This window comes from Odocoileus virginianus, chromosome X, assembly GCF_023699985.2.
Source record: "Odocoileus virginianus isolate 20LAN1187 ecotype Illinois chromosome X, Ovbor_1.2, whole genome shotgun sequence".
Classification (NCBI taxonomy): Eukaryota; Metazoa; Chordata; class Mammalia; order Artiodactyla; family Cervidae; genus Odocoileus; species Odocoileus virginianus.
The window spans coordinates 24,889,831-24,912,825 of NC_069708.1; the positions used below are offsets into that span (position 1 = coordinate 24,889,831).

The following is a 22,995-nucleotide window of genomic DNA, read 5'->3' on the forward strand; positions in this document are numbered from 1 at the left end:
CTGAATACCTGGTGCTCCCAGAACCCCTGCAACCCAAGCAACTGCACCACCTCCACACCTGGCCCTCACAGGGGCAAACCAAAGTCCTCCAGGGCCGCCTCAGGAGCAAATCCCAGTGGACAACGCACATGCAGAGGTTGAAATAAAACCATAATTGGAAACCCAGGGGCAGTGTGGCTAAGGAAGAAGACCCAAAACCTTCTTGCCAGCTGTACAAGGTGAAGATTAAATCCACACGATCAACTAGGCAGACTCTGTGTCTATGGAATATATAAAAAGGTCCTTGAGAGCTCCCACAAAAGAAAACACACTAGTTCTGATAACTGTGGACATTGGAGGCAAGAACACACAGGAGTAGGACCAGGTTAGAATCTGAGTTTCCCACACAGCAGGTCCAGAGGTCAGCACAGTGTTGGAGGGCATCCTAGAGAGGTGAGGTGGACTGTGACTCCCAGCGAGGGAAAGGACTCTGATAGCAGCGACTCAAGAAAAAACATTTATTACTCTTATGTTTTAACTTGTTTTGTAGATTCTTTTGAATATTTTTCTTTTTTTCTTTTTTTCCTTTTCCCTCACTCTGTTGTAGTTGTTGATTTTATTGGCACTATGAAATCCAGTTAAGTTTTTTTTTTTTTTTCTCAGTCACATTTTTTGCTGTTGTTATAAACCTCTGCCTCTACATTGAGCTTTTGCAGTTCTGTGGAGTTCCCCACCCCCACCTTTTTCTTCCTTCCTCTATTTTTTTCTTATTTTCTTTTTTTATAATTTTAATTTTTTAAACCTATTATATTTTTTCTACATTTATTCCTTTGTATAGCTTTCCTACTGTTCTTTTCACCTTGCAGTTAATCTTAATGTATATAAGTCTTCCTCATCTACCTCTATTTAATTTTGCATATCTATTTATTTTTTCTTTCCTTTCCCCTCAACATATTTGTTAGTTTTGTTTTCATTGCTTTATTCCCCACTTGGCACCTTGCTTTAATTTTTTTTCCAGTTTGTGCTTTAGTTAGTTTTGTTCTTAACTTATAAATATATTTTTTTTTATTTCCTTTATTCGCCTGGTCAATCTTTATTTCTGTTGGACTGTTTTGACTTTACTCATAGGTGTATATGTATATGTGTATATTCCATGATTTTAATTATTATTTGTCTGGTTTTGTAACCACTATTTGTCTGGGGTTAATCTTTGGTTTCTTGTTTTCTGGATACTTGTTTTAATCTCACTTAATGCCATAACAAACCACTTGTGGAATCTTTGTTCCTGACTAGAGATCAAGCTCTAAGCCTTTGGAGTTGGAGCACTGACTCCAAGCCCCTAGACTACTAGAGAACTGACCCTAGGGAGTATCAAGTAGTGAGAACTCACACAAAGGAAACCACTTGAATTCAAGACCCAGCATCACCCAACCATCAGTAGCACCCTGTGCAGGATGCTTCATCTAAACAACAAACAAAACAAAAATACAAACCAAATCATCAGCAGACAGGAGTACCACCTCACTCAGCCTTGCCCATCAGAGGAAAAATAAACAAACAAGCAAAAGCTCAGCACAAATCTCACCCTATATGAAGCTCACACAAACCACTGGACTAACCTTAGGAGGGAAGAAACCAAAAGGAAGAGACAATTCAATGTTCTTCAAGGAAAGAACTCAACTTTCCTTGAAGCCTGGGGAAAGCAGACCTCAAATGCAATAAGTTTAAAAAAGGATGAAAAGGCAGAGAAATACTACACAAATGAAGGAACAAACTAGAAACACAGAGGTCCAAATAAATGAAGAGCAAACAGGAAAACTACCTGAAAAAGAATTCAGAAAAAATGATAGTAAAGATGATCAAAAACCTTGAAAACAAAATGGAGAAGATGCAAGAATCAATTAACAGAGACCTAGAAGAATTAGAGAATAAACATACAGAGATAAACAGCACAATTAATGAAATTAAAAATACTCTAGAAGGAATCAATAGCAGAATATGTGAAGCACAAGAACGAATCAGTGAGCTGGAAGATAAAATGGTGGAAATAACTTCTGAAGAGCAGAATAAAATAAAAAGAATGAAAAGAACTTAGGATAGCCTCAGAGACCTCTGGGACAATATCAAATGCACCAATATTCAAATTATAGGGGTCTCAGAAGAAGAAGAGAAAAAGAAAGGGTATGAGAAAATTTTTGAAGAGGTAATAGTTGAAAATTTCCCATACATGGAAAAGGAAGCAGTCAATGAAGTCCAAGAGGCACAGAGTCCCATACAGGATAAACCCAAGGAGAAACACGCCAAGACACGTACTAATCAAACTAACAAACACTAAACACAAAGAATATTAATAGCAGCAAGGGAAGCAACAAGTAACATACAATGGAAACTCCATAGGCTTCACAGCTTATCTTTCAGCAGAAACTCTGCAGGCCAGAAGGGAATGGCATGATATATTTAAAGTACTGAAAGGGAAAAATCTACAATGAAGATTATTGTACCCAGCAAGGATCTCATTCAAAATTGATGGAGAAATAAAAAGCTTTTCAGATAAGCAAAAGTTGAGAATTCAGTACCACCAAACCAGTTTTATATCAAATGTTAAAAGGACTTATATGTCAAGAAATACAAGAGAAGAAAAAAGGTCTACAAAATAAACTACAAACAATTAAGAAAATGGAAATAGGAACATATATATCAATAAGTACTTTAAATGTAGGTGGATTAAATGCTGTAACCAAAATACACAGATTGGCTGGATGGACACAAAAACAAGACCCATATATATACTGTCTACAAAAATCCCATTTCAGACCTAAAGACACTTTTAGACTGAAAGTAAGAGGATGGAAAAATATATTCCATGCAAATGGGAAGCAAAAGAAAGCTGAAGTCGCAATCCTCATATCAGACAAAATAGACCTTAAAATAAAGAAGATTACAAGAGATAAGGAAGGATGCTACATAATAATCAATGGATCAATCCAAGAGGAAGACATAAAAATTGTAAATATCTATGCACCAAAAATAGGAGCACCTCACTATATAAGACAACATGGACAGACATAAAAGGAGAAATTGATAGTAATAAAATAATAGTAGGAGATTTTAACACTGCACTCACACCAATGGACAGATCATCAAAACAGAAAATTAATACTGAAACACAAGTCTTAAATGATACATTAGATGAGAGGCATCTCATTGATATCTTCAGAACATTCCATCCAAATGCAGAAGTGTACACCTTCTTTTCAAGTGCACATGGAACATTCTCCAGGATAGACCATATCTTGGGCCACAAATCAAACCTCAGTAAATTTAAGAAAACTGAAATCATATCAAGCATCTTCTCCAACCACAATGCTTTGAGACTAGATATCAATTACAAGAAAAAAGCTGTAAGAAACACACACATATGGAGATTAAACAATACGTTTCTAAATAGCCAACAGGTTACTGAAGAAATCAAAAGGGAAATCAAATAAATTTCTAGAAACAAATGACTATGAAAACACGAAAACTCAAAACTTATGGGATGCAGCAAAAGCAGTTCTAAGAGGGAAGTTTATAGCAATACAATCCTACCTCAAGAAACAAGAAAAACATTGAATAGACAACCTAACATTACACTTAAAACAACTGGAAAAAGACGAACAAAAAAAAAAACACCAAAATTAGTAGAAGGAAAGAAATCATAAAGATCCAAGCAAAAATGAATGAAAAAGAAATGAAAGAAACAATAGTAAAGATTAATACAACTAAAAGCTGTTTCTTTGCAAAGATAAAATTGACAAACATTTGGCCAGACTCATCAAGGAAAAAAAGAGAGAAGAATAAAATTTAAAAATTAGAAATGTAAAAGGAAAGGTTACAATAGGCAATGCAGAAATACAAAGGATAATAAGAGACTATTATGAACAAGTATATGGCAATAAAATGAATAACCTGGAAGAAATGGACAGATTCTTAGAAAAGTTCAATCTTCCAAGACTGAACCAGGAAGAAATAGAAATTATGAACAATCCAATTACAAGCACTGAAATTGAAGCCGTGATTAAAAAAATCTCCACAAAATCAAAAGTCCAGGACCAGATGGCTTCACAGGAGAATTCTAACAAACATTTAGAGAAGAGCTAATTCCTGTCCTTCTAAAACTCTTTCAAAAAATTGCAGAGGAAGGAACACTTCCAAACTCATTCTATGAGGTTACCATCACCCTGATACCAAAATCAGACAAAGACAACACAAAAAAGAAAACTACAGGCCAATATCACTGATGAACATAGATGCAAAAATCCTCTAGAAAATTTTAGCAAACAGAATTCAGCAACACATCAAAAAGCTCATACACCATAATCAAGTTGGTTTTATTCCAGAAATGCAAGGATTCTTAAATACATACAAATCAATTAATAGGATACACCTTATTAACAAATTGAAAGATAAAAATCATATGATAATCTAAATAGATGCAGAAAAAGCCTTTGAGAAATTTCAGCACCCATTTATGGTTATAACTCTTCAAAAATGGGCATAGAAGGAACCTACCTCAACATAGTAAAGGCTATATGTGACCAGCCTACAGCAAACTTTATTCTCAATGGTGAAAAACTGAAAGCATTCCCCCTAAGATCAGGAACAAAACAATGGTGTTCACTTTCACCACTATTATTCAACATAGTTCTGGAAGTCCTAGCTATAGCAATCAGAGAAGAAAATGAAATAAAAGCTATTCAGATCAGAAAAAAAAAAAAAAGAAGTAAAGCTCTAACTGTTTGAAGATTACACGGTATTGTAAGTAGAAAACCCTAAAGATAGTATCAGAAAATTACTAGAGTTAATCAGTGAATTTAGCAAAGTTGTAGGATACAAAATCAATACACAGAAATGACTTGCATTTTTGTATACTAACAATGAAAAATCAGAAAGAGCAATTAAAGAATCAATCCCATCCACCATTGCAACAAAAAGAATTAAATACCTAGGAATAAACTTACCTAAGGAGGCAAAAGAATTGTACAAGGAAAATTATAAGACACTAATGAAATAAATCAAAGATGTCATAAACAGGTGGAGAGATATTGCATGCTCCCGGGTAGGAAGAATCAATATTGTGAAAATGACTATACAACCAAATGCAATCTACAGATTCAATGTGATCCCTATCAAGATACCAAAGGCATTTTTCACAGAACTGGAACAAAAAAAATGCACAATTCATATGGAAACACAAAAGACCCAGAATAGCCAAAGCAGTCTTGAGAAAGAAGAATGCAGCTGGAGGACTCAACCTTCCTGACTTCAGATTTTACTACAAAGCTACGGTCATCAAGACAGTATGGTACTGGCACAAAAACAGAAATATAGACCAACTAAACAAGATAGAACCCCAGAAATAAACCTATGCACCTATAGGTACCTTATTTTTTACAAAGGAAGCAAGAATATGCAATGGGGCAAAGTAAGCATCTTCAATAAGAGGTTCTGTGAAAACTGAACAGCTATATATCAAGAATGAAATTAGAATACTTTCTAACACCATATACAAAGATAAACTCAAAATGGATTAAAGACCTACATGTAAGGCCAGAAACTATAAAACTCTTAGAGGGAAACATAGGCAGAACACTTGATGACATAAATCAAAGCAAGATCCCCTATGAACCACCTCCTAGAGTAATGGAAATAAAAACAAAAGTAAACAAGTGGGACCTGACTAACTTAAAAGCTTTTCCACAGCAAAGGAAACAGTAAGCAAGATGAAAAGACAACCCTAAGAATGGGAGAAAATAATAGCAAGTGAAACAACTGAGAAAGGATTAATTTCCTAGATATACAAGCAGCTCATACAACTCAATACTAGAAAAACAAACAACCTAATCAAAAAGTAGGAAAAAGACCTAAACAGACATCTCTCCAAAGAAGACATACAGATGACTAACATATGAAAAGATGCTCAACACTGCACATTATTAAAGAAATGCAAATCAAGTCTATGATGAGATATCACCTCACACAGGTCAGAATGGCCATCATCAAAAAGTCTACAAATGATAAATGCTGGAGAGGATGTGGAAAAAAGGGAATGCTTTTGCACTGCTGGTGGGAATGTAAATTGATATAGCCACTATGGAAGACGGTATGGAGATTCCTTTAAAAACTAGGAATAAAAGCACCATATGATCCAGCTATCCCACTGCCAGGCATGTACCCTGAGGAAATAAAAATTTAAAAAGACACATGTATCCCATTGTTCATTGCAGCACCATTTACAATAGCTAGAACATGGAAGCAACCTAGATGTCCATCAACAGATGAATGGATAAAGAGGTTGTGATACATATACATGATGGAATATTACTCAGCCATAAAAAGGAACATATTTGAGTCAGTTCTGATGAGGTGAATGAACCTAGGACCTATTATACAGAGTAAAGTGTGTCAGAAAGAGAAAGATAAATATCATATTCTAACACATATATTCGGAATCTAGAAGAATGGTACTGAAGAAGCTATTTAAAGGGCAGCAGTGGAGAAACAGACATAGAGAATAGACTTATGGACATGGGGAGAGGGGAGAAAAGGGTGAGATGGATGGAAAGAGTAACATGGAAACTTACATTATCATATGTAAAATAGATAGCCAGTGGGAATTTGTTGTATGGCTCAGGAAACTCAAACAGGGGCTTTGTATAAACCTAGAGGGGTGGGATGGGAGGGAGATGGGAGGGAGGTTCAAAAGGGAGGTGATATATGTATACCTATGGCTTTTTCATGTTGAGGTTTGACAGAAAACAGCAAAATTCTATAAAGCAATTGTCCTTCAATTAAAAAAAAAAAAAAACCCGTTGACCTTCAAGGTCAGATTCCCTGGGAATTTCCTGTCCCTTTTTTGAGTCCTCAGGCTGTGAAGCCTTATGTGGGGTTCAGAACCTTCACAACAGTGGGAGAACTTCATGGTATTATTGTTCTCCAGGTTGTCGGCCACCCACCTGGCAGGTATGGGATTTTATTTTACTGTGATTGTGCCCCTCCTATTGTCTTACTGTGGCTTGTCTTTTGGCTTGAGTTATCTTTTTTTTTTTTTTGGTAAGTTCCAGTGTCCTCTTTTCAATAGTTGTTCTACAGCTGGTGCTCTGGCAGGAGGAGATGAATGTATATCCTTCTTTCTCACCATCTTGAACTGGAAGCCTTTTTTGTTTGTTTGTTTGTTTTTCTTTTCTAATGTCTTTATCAGCTTTTGGTATTGAGGTTATGCTGGTCTATTAAAATGAATTGGGAAATCTTCCTTCATCTTCTATTCTCTGAAAAATTTTTGTGTTATAAATTAGTATTATTCATTCTTGTAATGTTTGATAGAATTCAACAGTAAAATATATGAATGGCCTTGCAATTTTTCTTTATGAAAGAGCTATTATGGGCCTGGTGCACAGGGAAGACCCAGAGGAATCAAGTGGAGAGGGAGGTGGGAGGGGGGATTGGGAATGGGGAATACATGTAAATCCATGGCTGATTCATGTCAATGTATGACAAAAAACACTACAATATTGTAAAGTAATTAGCCTCCAACTAATAAAAATAAATAGAAAAAAAAGAAAAAGCTATTAATGATAACTGCAATTTCTTTAATAGACATAAAACTATTCAGATTTTCTGTTTAATGTTGAAAGAATTTTGGTAAAATTTTTTAAAAAATAAATTTCTTCATTTCATCTAAATTGCTGAAATTTTGGAATAGAGTTGTCCGTATTATTGTATACTAGTGTTTGTAAGAAATGTAGTGGTCCCCCATCCTGAACAGGGTGGGAAAAACATTAAATCCATGGCTGATTCATGTCAATGTGTGGCAAAAACTACTACAATATTGTAAAGTAACTAGTCTCCAACTAATAAAAATAATTGGAAAAAATTTTTTAAAAAGAAATGAAATGTAGTGGTAACGCTGCTTTCATTGTTGATTTGTTTTCCTTGTTTAGTCTTGCTAGGGTATTATCAGTTTGTTAAGTTTTTTTATTTGTTGAGCTTTTAAAAAATATTTCTTTATTTGGCTGTGCTGGGTCTTAATCATGGCCTGCAAGATCTTCAACCTTCATTGCTGCATGTGGGAGCTTTACTTGTAGCATGTGGAATCTTTAGTTGTGCAATGCGAACACTTAGCTGTGACATGTGGGAACTAGTTCTCTGACCAGGCTTCAAGCCTGGCCTCCCTGCATTGGGAACTTGGAGTCTTAGCCACTGGACCACGAAGGAAGTCACTATTTATTGAATTTTTTAAAGGAACTAACTTGTGTCCTTCTTAATTTGTTCTATCATTTGCATTTTTATATTTCATTTATTTCTGCCTCTATCTTTATTTTTTATATCTTTTTCTTAGTTTAAGCATACTTTATTTTTCCTAGATTCTCAAAATTAAGCTTTACTTCATTAACTTAAAACATTTCTTATTTTCCAATTTAAGCATATAAAGTTATAAATTGCCATACAAGCACTGCTTTTAGCTGGATCCCACACATTTTGATATGTTGTATTTTTATTGTTCCATTCAAACTATGTTCTAATTTCCTTTGTGATTTCTTCTTTATTTATGTTTGTTGATTAATTTCTAACTACTTATTGTTTTTCTAGCTATCTTGCAACATTTGTAGTTTAACACTATTAGGGTCGTAGAACATTCTCAATATGATTTCATTCTCTATATGATTTAAATTTCTCAATTTATTGCAACTTGTTTTATGAACCAGTCTCTTGGGGAACTTGTTTTATGGTCTCTTGGTGAATGTACAATGAGCACTTGAAAAGAGTATGCAGTCAGAAGATTTTGCATGGTCTTTTCTATAAATTTAAACGTCAAAGTGTTTGATTGTATTGTTTGGATCCTCTATATCTTTACTGACTTTTTGTTTTCTTTTTCTATAAATTTCTGAGAGAAAGGTGTTAAAACCTCTTACTACAATGGCTCAATTGCCTATTTGTCCCATTAGCTCTGCTAGTTTCTGCTTTATGTACTTTGAGGCTTTTTTATTAATCATATTCGTGTTTATGAGTTTTATTCCTGATGAATGTCATTTTGCATTTATGAAATAGCAATCTTTTGGGGTAATATTTCTTATTATGAAATCTATTTTATGTTATTAATATAGCCATTTCAGACTTCATATGATTATTTGCCAGGCATAGCCATTTGAATCAATTTTCTTTCAACCTCTCTGAGTCTTTACATTTATAGTGTGCTTCTTGTAGATAACATATAGTTTGGTTTGCTTTTTTAGTGCATTTTGATAATCCCTACCTTTCTGTTAGGGCACTTAGTCTATTAACATTTAATGCAATTAATTGAAATCATTGGACTTAAGAATATTATTTTATTCTTTTTTTTCCTATTTGTCTCTTCTAGCTTTTTTTTTTAATTTTTTTTCCATTTATTTTTATTAGTTGGAGGCTAATTACTTTACATCATTGCAGTGGTTTTTGTCATACATTGAAATGAATTAGCCATGGACTGAGAGATCACAACAGACAACACTGAAATACAAAGGATCATAAGAGACTACTACCAGCAGCTCTATGCCAATAAGATGGACAACTTGGAAGAAATGGACAAGTTCTTAGAGAAGTATAACTTTCCAAAACTGAACCAGGAAGAAATAGAAGATCTTAACAAAACGATCACAAGCAAGGAAATCGAAACTGTAATCAGAAATCTTCTAGCTTTTGTCCTACTATTTCCTTTTCCTGTCTTCTTTTGGATTTGCTAATTTTTTTCATTGTAAACATCTTTTAGATATTCATTTTATCTATTGGCTTTTTAGCTAATCTTATTTGCATTTTAAGTGGTTATCCTACAGATCATAGCATACATACCTAACTTTTCACCTTGTGTTTGGAGTTTAAAGTTTTCCACTTCATAGAAAATATAAATCTGGCAACACGTACATTTATTATTACAGCAATACTCAATCTTTTATGCAATATTTAATACATATAACTATGTATACTAATCTACATACATTATAAACTTAAGTCAATCTTACTCACACACATATACAGTAAGTCATGTTTTAAAGAAAGTAAGAGAAAAAATACTTTTTTATATTCACCCAGATATTTATATTTTTGATGCTTTTCATTTAGTCCCAAAGATCTGGGTTTCCCTCTAGCACGATTTTTCTACAACCTAAAGAATCCTATTTAGTTTTTGTATAGTCTAGATCTAGTGGAAATGAGTTATTTCAGAATTCCTTTATCTGAGAATATCTTAATTTTACCTCCATTCTTGAAGGTTATTTTTATTAGATGTAGAACTCTAAACTGATAAGTTTTTCTTTCAGCACTTTAATGATACTCCTCCACTCTCCTCTGGACTTCATGAATTCTGAATATTATGATTTGAATTGTTTCATGTATTTAAATTTTTCCATATATAATTGTCCCATATATAAGTTATTATTTAGAATTGGCTATTTTCTAGATTTCTTTTTATCTTTCATTTCTAGAAGATTGCCTCTTATGTGTTCAAGTGTAGTTTCTTCATATCTATCTTCTTTGGGTTCTGATGTGGTGAATGAATCTGTAACTTGATTTCCTTTGCCAAATTGTGTGAGTTGTCAGCCATTTGTTCTTCACATAAGGGCTTTCTGAGTAGCTCAGCTGATAAAGAATCCGCCTGCAATGCGGGAAACCTGGGTTTGATTCCTGGCTTGGGAAGATCTCCTGGAGGAGAGCATGGCAACCCACTCCAGTATTCTGGTTTGGAGAATTCCCAAGGACAGAGGAGCCTGGCAGACTACATTCCATGGGGTTGCAAAGAGTCAGACAGGACTGAGCAACTAAGCACACACGGGGTTGGTAATGCAGGAAAGTTTGACAGTGGCTGCTGCTGCTGCTAAGTCACTTCAGTCTTGTCCAACTCTGTGCAACCCACAGATGGCAGCCCACCAGGCTCTGCCGTCCCTGGGATTCTCCAGGCAAGAACACTGGAGTGGGTTGCCATTTCCTTCTCTAACGAATGAAAGTGAAAGTGAAGTTGCTCAGTCGTGTCCGACTCTTCATGACCCATGAACTGCAGCCTACCAGGCTCATCCGTCCATGGGATTTTCCAGGCAAGAGCATTGGAGTAGGTTGCCATTGCCTTCTGACAGTGGCTACTAGGCTTCAAATAACTTTTCTGTTCCATATTCTCTTCCTTCTCTTTGTAGTCCTCCCATTAGCTATATGTTAAGAATTTCGTATTGTTCCGCCAGTCAAGCCATGGCTGAACTGACCCTAAGCTACTTTACATTTGAATAGCTCATTCCATTCTGAGAGATCCCATTTAAAACTTACAGATTGGTATGTATACACAATGGAACAATACTCAGCTATTAAAAAGAATACATTTGAATCAGTTCTAATGAGGAGGATGAAACTGGAGCCTATTATACAGAGTGAAATGAACCAGAAAGAAAAACACCAATACAGTATACTAATGCATATATATGGAATTTAGAAAGATGGTAAGGATAACCCTCTATGTGAGATAGCAAAAGAGACACAGATGTATAGAACAGTCTTTTGGACTCTGTGGGAGAGGACAAGGGTAGGATGATTTGGGAGAATGGCACTGAAACATGTAAATTATCATATGTGAAATGAGTTGCCAGTCCAGGTTCAATGCATGATACAGGGTGCTCAGGGCTGGTGCACTGGGATGACCCAGAGGGATGGGATGGGGAGGGAGGTGGGAGGGGTGTTCAGGATGGGGAACACATGTACACCCATGGTGGATTCATGTCAATGTATGGCAAAACCAATACAATATCATAAAGTAAAAATAATAATAAAAAAATTTGAAAAATAAAAAAATAAAACTTACAGATTAATAAGCACCGTTACAACAGCTTTCCTGAGGTTGAATTGGACCCCAAGAAACTGATTTACACTCATTGAGCCACAAAAGACTAATTTATAAATCAGATTCTATTTATTAATTTTCAGTGAGTAATATCAGTCCTGAACAAGTTGAGTATTCATGTCAGCTTATTCACTTCTCAGTGGGAAAACACGCTTGGCAAAACAATCAAGATCAAAGTCCCAGAGTAAATGCAGTCAGAGTATACAGCATGAATGCTTTGAGGGAGAACATCAAATCCTGGTAGCTGTGAGATTCTACCCTCCCCCAGCCTCTTCTAGCTAAAGTCATGAATTCCTTCTGCCTACTCACCTAATTCTGGAACTGGGGTGGAAAATTCAATAAGCAGTTTGGAGTGTGGGATTACTCTTCCTTCCTGCTTTGGTTTTGACAGTTTTTAATCCAGTTACTTGTTGAATCTGAGACTCTGCTCTGATTCACGTGAAAGTGATGTTCTCTCCAAATGTGATAGGTATTTCAACTGAGTAGTTCTATCATCCAAGGCCTTGGTTTCATTGCTAATCTAGAGAAATTTCTATTGTCCCCACAGAATCAAAAATGTGAGAGACTTAAAGCACATGTCATCATTTTAAGGAGAATCTGCAGATCAGCTGTTGAGAAATACTGCTTGAAATGCCCATCAAGTTTCACTCTTTCAGCTTTGCAGCTTCTCATTTCAAAAAACATATAGCAGTTTACTTTGAGGATTTGTTGCTTTTCCTATCTTTTAGAAAGCCAGATGGGAACTAGCAAAGAGGCCTTAGATTTGCCTACCAGGGAAAAAAGTAGAGCCCTCCTGGCTCTATGAGATCTAGCCTATCTCAACAGGACTAGAGCTCCACAGTAAGATTTGGTCATCAAGTCTTCCTTTTTTCACACTGCTCCCTCTGCAATTTACTTCTGGACCTCATAGACTGATTGAGGACAGGATTTTAGAGTCTTGTATCTGGACTCTCTCCTCCTTTTGTCCTGTCTCCTTTCCTCTCCTCTCTTGTCTCTCACTCACATTCTCTCTCTCTCACAACAGAAACATGTTAAGAAAAAAAAAAACTCCTATCTTGAATAGGGATTTCTGCCTTTCTGAGACCATCCCAAGGATTAGAACAAATGCTAAGATTCTAGTTCTCCCTTCCTACTTAGTGCCTTAGCCTCCATATCTTTCCTTACCCCTAAAAGTCAGCCCTCTAGTGGCAGATATCTGCTTTCTAGGGCTCAGAGAGGAAGCTGGCTAAACTAAGGGCCAAGCTAAGTTTTATGTTAATGAGAAATAGTAAGCTGGTAGAGGAGTAAGTAAATAGATTTTACTATATCGCTTTCTAGATCTATGATCTTAGCTAATTAAGTCACTTAACTTCACTGGAACTTACCTTCCTTAAATGATAAATAGAGAAGAGGGATTTATTAATAGTAACAAGTTCTGATTAAATGGTTTTCTAATTGTGATCTATAGTTGTTTGGGCCTATCACACTTCACTTCAACCAGAGCAATTCTGCTGTTTTTTCTGTCTGTAGTATAAGGAGACTCCAAACTAAAGCTTCATTGGGAAAAAAAAAAAAAAAAGGATTGACTAGTAAAAAACATTTTTAACAACTTGCTTAAAGATTTTTGAGGGCCAATCTAATCTTAACATGTTTTTATTAGGTAGCAGAAGCTCTCTATAACCACCTCTCTATGAGCACACCTGTGGTTGGCTTATCCAAAGGATAAATATACTAGGTAAGGATTTCAGTCTGCAAGTCCCAATCAAGCAACATCATGAAAGATTGGTAAGGGACATATATGAGGGACAGCTCATGGTCATTAAATAATCATCCCAAATTCATGACCTGCCCCTCCCTTTGTGTTATGTATCCCATAGATGCTGAGCTCCTCATAAGTTGTCTGCATAAGCCTGCCTCACAATGGATAGATATTTATGAGTGCCTGCTATGTATGAGGCTCATAGGTGGGGGATAAAGGGGGCGTCACAAAAGATTTTTCAACTATATGTTGCCTACAAGAGGCTCACTTTATTTTGTTTCAGTTCATAGATAAATTTAATTCTCATAACAACAGATTGATGTAGCATATCCTTACTTTACAGGTAGAAAACTAAGGCAAGAGAGGTAAAGTTTTCCTGTAATCATAATTATTCCTTCATCATTTATTCAACACATAGATTCACACACTGGTAATTGGTGGATCTGGAACTCAAACCCTTTTCTTCCTTACTCAGCAACCCTTTATCATTGTGTGCTAAGTTGCTTCAGTTATGTCTGACTCTATAAGACCCTATGGACTGTAGCTCACCAGGCTCCTCTGTCCATGGGATTCTCAAGGCAAGAATACTGGAGTGGATTGTCATAACCTCCTCCAGGGGATCTTCCTAACACAGAGATAAAACCCACATCTCTTATGTCTCCTGCATTGGCAGGCAGATTCTTTACCACTAGTGCCACCTGAGAAGCCCCCTACCACTAGTCTTCTGGTTTCCACTTGGCTAGGAGATATACAATCAATCCCTTTCTCTATTTCCATAGCCACTGTCTTAATTCAGATTCATAATTTATCTTCTGGACTATTGCAATTGCCTGTTGCATATGCCAGAAAAGAGTTCTTGGCTTCTAGTCTCTTGCCTCTTCAATCCATTCTTCACTTAGTTGTAATAGCTGTTCTATAACACAAATTTGACTGTATTGTTTCCTTTCTTTAACATCAAAACTCCTACTGTCTTTAGAAAGAAGTTCAAACTCAACATGGAACATGGGGTACTTTGTTATACCACACAGTTGCTTATGCCAAAGCCTTATAGTCATCCTTGCTTTCTCTCTTTCCTTTATTCTTTGTCCATTAGCAACTTCTGTCTACATGGACCTCTAAAACACATCTTGAATCTGTACACTTTGCTCTACATTTTCACTACATTTATAGCTATCACACTTGGCTGATCCACCATAACCTCTGTCATTTAGAGAATCCCTGTTACAATAACCTTCTAACTGCTTCACTCTTGCTTCCCTACAGCCTACTCTCCACATGACAGCCATGTGTGCATGCATGCTCAGTCGCTTCAGTCATGTTCAACTCTTTCTGACTTTATCAACTGTAGCCCATCAAGCTCCTCTGTCCATGGGATTCTCTAGGCAAGAGTACTGGAATAAGTTGCCATGCCTTCCTCCAGGGAATCTTCCTGACCCAAGGATTGAACCTATATCTCCTGCATTAGCAGGCAGAATCTTTACCCACTAAGCGACCTGGGAAGCCCACATGACAGCAATAGTAGTCCTTTAGAAATCCAAATTAAACCATGGTGTTCATCTGCTCAGTATCTCCAATGAGATACTATTTTATTCAAAGAAAATGACATATTAGACTCTAAATAATATGTTCCTACCCCCTGCTAAACCTTCACCTCTGATTTCTGTTCTTCAAACATATCAAGTTCATTCCCATCTTAGGGTATTCCTGAAGCAATTTCTGCTGCCCCAAATGCTCTTCTTTCTTAACGTCTCATGCCTAGTTTCTTCTCATCATTTAGATCTCAGCTTAAATGCCATCTTCTTAGAGGGGCCTTCCTGGACCACTCAAATTAAGATCCACCCAGTGAATCTATCAAATCACCTTATTTTGGTTTTTGCACAGCACTTATAACTATCTGATATTTTCTTGTTTGTTGATTGCTTGTCTTCTTATACTAGACAGTAAGCTCTGTAACATTAGGGACTTAGCCTAATGGACTATTTGCCTATGGACTTTGCCTATGAACTCACTAATGCCTAGTGAGTAGTCTTGCTCACTACTATATTCCTAGTACTCACAATAGTGTATGGAACACAATAAATATTCTATAAATATTTGTAGGGTGGGCAAATTATCCTTTTCTACATCTCCAATTTCTTCTCTTATCACTCCCTTTCCCATCCTGCTCTCAATTTTGTTAAAATCCCAGAACTATCCATGCTCTTTTTTTGTCTTTGCTTAGACAAAATTGCCTTCCTGATAAGTTCCTAGTTATCATTCAAGACTCACTTAAAATATCACTTCCTCTGAGAAGCCTTTTTCTGATCCCTCCAGGAAGAATACAGACTTTGCCTCTGTGTTGCTAGAGTGCCTGGTTCATATAATCATTATACTCTCCACTGAAGCCATTTTTCAGTTTGTCTGTCCCCTGAAGCCATTCCCAGAACTTTTCATAATGATTGACATTTAATGAATGTTTACTAAATGAATAGATGATATCAAAGCTAAAGCCTTCCAAACTACCAGGCCACCTCCTTAGCCCTCTTGAGCTGCTGGAGAGACAGCATGGATATAGCATGTGAAACTGAAAGATTTGGCTGTTGGAGTTTGTTGTCATTTCTATGTTTCTTGCCTTTTCTATGTTTCTTGCTAATTTCAGGGCATTGAATGAGTTATTCACCTTTATAAGACTCATGGTCGGAAGATCCCCAGCTTGCGGGCCCAGAGCACAGTCCTAACAGCGCGGCGGAAGCTAGTGCTCTGTGTCCAGTCCGCGTCCTTCCCTGGGCAGGGCTGCCACTCTTGCCTGTCCGTTTTCTCATGGCCCTGCTCTGACACCCAACGGTGTCCACCGATTTAGAGAATAATGACACAGGAGTTAATTCTAAACCTAAAAGTCATGTGACTATCAGGCGAGCATTTTTAGAAGAAATTGGAAATCAGGTTACAACCCGAGTCATACAAGTAGCTAAGAAAGCCCAGAACACTAAAGTACCTATTCCACCCACCAAAACAACAAATGTCAACAAGCACCCGAAACCGACTGCTTCTGTGAAACCAGTGCAAATGGATGTGATGGCTCCAAAAGGTCCTTCTCCCACACCTCAAGACATCTCCATGAAGGAAGAAAACCTCTGCCAAGCTTTTTCTGATGCCTTGCTCTGCAAAATTGAGGATACTGACACTGAGGACTGGGAGAACCCTCAGCTCTGCAGTGACTATGTGAAGGATATCTACCAGTATCTAAGGCAGCTTGAGGTGTTGCAGTCCATAAACACACATTTCCTAGATGGGAGAGATATAAATGGCCGTATGTGTGCCATCCTGGTGGACTGGCTGGTGCAAGTGCACTCCAAGTTCAGGCTGCTGCAGGAAACGCTGTACATGTGTGTTGCAATCATGGACCAATATTTAAAGGTTCAGCCAGTCTCTCCTAAGAAGCTTCAGCTGGTTGGCATTATGGCACTGCTCTTGGCTTCCAAGTATGAGGAAATGTTTTCTCCAAACATCGAAGACTTTGTTTACATCACTGACAATGCTTATACCAGTTCTCAAATTTGAGAAATGGAAACCCTGGTTTTGAAGGAACTGAAATTTGAGCTGGGTCGACCGTTACCACTACATTTCTTAAGGCGGGCATCGAAAGCTGGGGAGGTCGATGTTGAACAGCACACTTTAGCCAAATACTTGATGGAGCCGACTCTCGTTGCTAATGACATGGTGCACTATCACCCTTCCAAGGTGGCGGCAGCCACTTCCTGCCTGTCCCAGAAGGTTCTAGGCCAAGGAAAATGGAACTTAAAGCAGCAGTATTACACTGGCTACACAGAGAGTGAGGTGCTGGAGGTCATGCAGCACATGGCCAAAAATGTCGTGCATGTCAACGAGAGCATGACCAAGTTCACCACCATCAAGAATAAGTATGCAAGCAGCAAACTCCTGAAGATCAGCACGATTCCTCAGTTGAACTCAAAAGCCATCCAGGAGCTTGCCTCACCTCTGCTGGGACGGTCCTAGGCTCCAGGGCCCTGGGGAAGAGTGTGTCATCTGTTCACTTTGTCTTGCTGATCTGGAATTCCTGAGTTTGTATATAGTCATCTGGTCTATCTCATGAAACCTCTTAGGCCAGTTTTCTAAATGTATATTGAGGAAAAATAAAGCTATTGATTTTCTTAAGGTAAAAAAAAAAGACTCATGGTCTTCATTTGTAAAGTGAGCTAACAAAATGACAGTCTAAGTTTGCCTGAGGCTGAGGGGTTTCTTGGACATAGGAATTTTAGCACTAAAAACAGATAAATCCTAGGCACATCAGAAGAGCTAGTTATCGTAGCTAACAACTACCTTGTTGTCTTGCAACAAAACTTAAAAATAACATATGCAACCCCCTTAGTACCTCTTAGACTGTTTTCTGGTCTAATAATCTCTTCCCCTCCCCTTACTGATCTAACTGCAAATCTTGGCTGTCCACTGAATTTCTCAGCACTTGCCCATTTTATCTGACACCCTCAGACCCATTAAAAGAAATATAGCATTGCATTAAAGACTGGTCTAGAATAACACAGACCTATGTTTGACAACTAACTATGCCTACAAACTATTCTTAGAAACTTATATAATCTCTCTGAACACTGGTATGCTTAAGCATTGAATAGTGACAAGAGTACAGTGTAGAGGAAAAGTTTCTTCCACCCTTGTCTTACCCCTCTGCTCCCTCTCTTCCTCTAAGAGGAGGTAATACTAATATCAATGAAAGAAGCCTATGACATCGATTGTCATATTCACTAGTGGGAGTTGTTGCTATACATTATAAAGGTCATATGCATCTCTGTGTGGTCTCCTCAAAATTAGCCTTAAGTGTGCATATATCCTTGTTGTCATCATTGTGATTATCTCTCTGTTATTGTGGTCCCTGTTCTACTCAAGCCCTCCTCTTGAAATACATGCAAAACACACACTTTCATCTCCCTTGCAACTGAATGAGCCAGAGCACTCAGGACAAGCCCTTGGCAGATACATTTACTTCCTCTTAACTTTCTGATTTCATGCAAATGGTCAGAGGAATAAAGTCCCAAAATTCTTATTTTGAGCCCCAAATGCTCTCAAATAGGCTCCTAATTGTCCCAGGATTCCAAAAGATATATGCAAAAGGTCCTGGGTTTAAGATCCCAGCCTCCTGGAGTGTCTGCTTTCCAGAATAAAAAGCTCAGGATACTCCTCACTCATTTGAGAAACTCACTCATAGTTTGTGTTGGATGGGTTCCCAGGAAGTGCAGTGGTAAAGAATCCATCTGCCAATACAGGAGACAAAAGAGATGCGGGTTCAATCCCTGGGTTTAGAAGTTCCCCTGGAGTAAGAAATGGCAACCTGTTTCAGTATTCTTGCCTGGAAAATTACATGGACAGAGGAGCCTAGCAGGCTACAGTCTATGGGGGTCACAAAGAATTGGACACGACTGAGCAACTAAGCACACACACAGTCCGTATTGGGTTTACAAATATCCACCTTTTGGAGGTATAGAAAGGAGCACTGGGTTAACTTCACAACTAACTTTATTATCCCTGCATAAAGGCAGACTTTTCCAGATTCCTAACTTCTGGGCCCACTGATCTTTCCTACCCAGTTTCCCAAGCTCCCCCCTGAGACTGGGATCTTTTTACACAATGGTGGGCACCAGGCTCCTACATAGTCCCCAAATACTAACATCCAGCTAAACCTGGAGTTCCTGGGATATTTCCCAAAGCCAGTCATGTGTGCCTACATTAGCCTCTTCCTTTTTTCTCTTTGGGCTCTGTCCGTGCTTCCCTGGTGGCTCAGCAGCAAAGAATCTGCCTGCAATGCAGGAGTGGCAGGAGCCGTGGGTTTGATCCCTGGGTAGGGAAGATCCCCTGGAGGAGGGCATGACAACCCACTCCAGTATTCTTACCTGGAGAACCCCATGGACAGAGGAGCCTAGCAGGCTATAGTCCATAGGTTCACAGAGTCAGACACAACTGAAGAGACTTGGCATGTACATGGCCTCTGTCTTCTGCTTTTACACTTACAATGTATTTCTACCTATTCAACTTAACTTTTTCAATCTGTTCCCTAAATTAGTCCAACTTAGTGACTATTGTAGTTTAGAAATTAATTAGGTCAAATAACCCAGTTGCTAAGTCTCAGTCAATCAATAAAAAAATCAATGGACATTGTTCCTGCCTCCTTTGTGCATAATTACATCATATTAGTCCTGGTTTCCCAATTCCAAACTTTGCCTCTCATGTATACTTTCAGTTTGAGAACACTCCTGGCTTTCTGTACTTTGATTTTCCCACACAAATTTTTATCCTGCCTTTGCCTTTGTTTTGGCATCCCTGTTACCTCAAAAGAAAACACAAATTAATTGGGAAATTCAGACAGCCTAGAATTTGACATATATTCTACTTTGGTCTTAGCAAGGCACAGGGCACAGAAACAGAACCATCTTCTCCTTGGCTCTAGATTTTATTTTTCTACTAATGCAGGTTAGGTTGGCAGTGGCTTTTTGACATACTTTCCCACAGAACACTCAATGAGCTTATAAGTTAAAGAAACTATAACTATAGTCAAAGAAAGCTCAAAGTCTTTCACATCTGCTACTACTAAACCAGGTCTCTTACACATCCTGGTCCTTGAGCAATTGATTATTTGAATTTAAGTGTTGTCATTTACATTTCTACAGCATGTAATTTAGTTGAATCTCATTGCTTTATTAACAAAGTTGGGAGATTAAAATGCCTAGTCCACTCCTTCAAAGCCCTAACTATAGTTCAAAGGAGACTATTGGAGTCTCATTCACTTAGCACTGGCAACATCTGACAAACTCAAAAGTTTATTACTCTGGCCCCTGAAACTCAAACTTTTGAAAGCCTTGAGACTAACTTAAATATGAATTTACAACCTGCCTAAAGTCATGATGGACTTCCCAGGTGGTGCTAGTGGTAAAGAACCTGCCTGTGGATGCAGAAAACATAAGAGACACAGGTTTGATCCTTGGGTTGGGAAGATCCCTTGGAGAAGGAAATGGCAACCCACCCCCAGTATTCTTGCATGGAGAATTCCATGGAGAGAGGAGTCTGAAGGCTACAGTCCATGGCGTCACAAAGAGTCGGACATGACTGAAGCAACTTAGCACACACAAAGGTCATGATGCCATCCTGATGGTGGTGGACATCTTATCCTAATTATTCTTTTTAGCTCCTGCATTAGACTCCCATTTGCTTGTGCCAGCACCATTCTCTTCTTCTAAAGATTTATTTACTTCTCAATATATATCCTAGGGTTTGTGATTTCTCTTCACTTATACTCATCCTCACCACTTCTTGTTCCACATGTCCAGAGCTCACCATGTAGAAATTGACAGCTAGCTGCATGGAAATTAACATCTGCTACACCTCCTACAGACATAATCTTGAACTCATCTACTTTTCCACTGAAAAATTTACCTAGGATAGTTGGCTATTCTCCTTTAACCAAAATTCTTTCTCAAGGCAAACATAGAGACTCACTATTTAGGGTTGTGTAAAGTTTTCAAAGGGCTTCCCAAGTGGTTCAGTGTTAAGTAAAGAATCTGCCTGCCAAACAGGAGATATGAGTTCAATCCCTGGGTCAGGAAGATCTCCTGTTGCTGAGGTTGAAGCTCCAATATTTAAGCCATGTGATGCAAAGAGCTGAATTGTTGGAAAATACCTTAATGTTGGGAAAGGTTGAAAACAAAAGGACAAGGGAGAGCAGAGGATAAGATGGTTAGCAGCATCACTGACTCAATAGACATGAATTTGAGCAAACTCCAGGAGATAGTGGAAAACAGAAGAGTTTGGTGTGCTACAGTCCATGAAGTCACAAACAATCAGGCATGACTTAGTGACTGAACAATAGCAACAAAGTTTTCAGAAGTCCTCAAACATGTAGTTCTCAGATCTAGATATCTAACTAATTCATCCCATCTTCCATCATTTTTTCCTTTGCCTAACCCAACAGGGGCTTGACTTTTACTCCACATTGCCACACACAGCCCCATAAACATAATATCAGACTCTGGACCATGTTGTGGAGGGATTTAATTTCCTTGAGCCTCATGGTCTGCACCAATCTCCAGTTCCATGGATATGGGTAAGAGAGTGAATTGCCAATTCCCAACTCAGTAACTCACGGAAAAATGTTAAAACTTCCTACTAAGCAAATTTAGTGATACCCCAAATATGATTTCCAGAAGAATGGAGTGAGAGTGAAGGGTAGGATGGGAATATGTCTTTTCTTCTCTGAGCCCTTTAATCTGAGCCATCCTACCTACACATCATATATCCCTACAAGGTCATAAAGCAAAGAATCACCTTAATTTGGTTCTAAGGAATAACTCAATTCCTAGTAGTGCCTCCTCTCCATTGCTTTTTACTTTTTTTCCATATTTTGATGACTCCAGCACCTGCTCTGGCCCTTTTCACCATTGGCGATCAATTTCTGCAAGGTAAGAGAGCATACTTCTTGTCAGATTCATTTCCTTTTACTTTTCAGATGAATTGTGTTATAAGGGTTTAACTTTAGATAAGTTTGCCTGGGGCCTGGCCCACTTATAAAATGACCAATGATCTGTAGAACAGACTTAGACTTCTGAATCTTTCCTACCTCACATTCCCTGGTACAGTATAGCAGTGTCTGTATACCCTTAGAGTCAGAAAGAGCTGAGTTAAAAATTTGGCTATGCCATTAACAAGTTGTATGCCTATGAGTAAGTGATTTAACTACTCTGAGCCTCAGTTTACTCATATAAAAAATATAAATATAATGGAAAAGCAAAGTTGAACAAGTATCATTGATATGTATTTCAGTCTTCCTTCCTGTAACCACTTGACAACACCTCTATGCCTAATAGCTATGACTGGGTCCAACAACACTTGTTCTATCCCCAGGAGGCTGGTTTTTAACAGATTCTGACTCAATGCACTGCACCCACCTACTCTCCACCAATCAGGTTTGTGAATGCTGAGTTCTAAAGACAATAGCCCTGAAGGGGAAAAACTGAAAGCAGCAATAGATTTTATTTTCTTGAGCTCCAAAATCTCTGTGGATGGTGACTGCAGCCATTAAAAGATGCTTGCTCCTGGAAGGAAAGCTATGACAAACCTAGACAGCATATTAAAAAGCAGAGATATCACTTTGCTGACAAAAGTCTATATAGTCAAAGCTATGATTTGGCAAAAGGCAAGGGAGAAAAAGAAAGATAAACCCATCTGAACACAGAGTTCCAAAGAATAGCAAGGAGAGATAAGAAAGCCTTCCTAAAAAAAAAAAAAGAAGAAGAAAAGAAAAGAAAGCCTTCCTAAGTGAACAATGCAAAGAACTAGGGGACAACAATAGAATGGGAGATCTAGAGATCTCTTCAAGAAAATT

The 22,995-nt window shown here is 37.8% G+C and overlaps 1 pseudogene; it reads left to right on the forward strand.

Annotated features, from left to right (window-relative positions):
• Window positions 1–16,409: 16,409 nt before the first annotated feature.
• LOC110141529 (G2/mitotic-specific cyclin-B2 pseudogene) lies at window positions 16,410–17,778 on the forward strand (annotated as a pseudogene).
• Window positions 17,779–22,995: the final 5,217 nt, after the last annotated feature.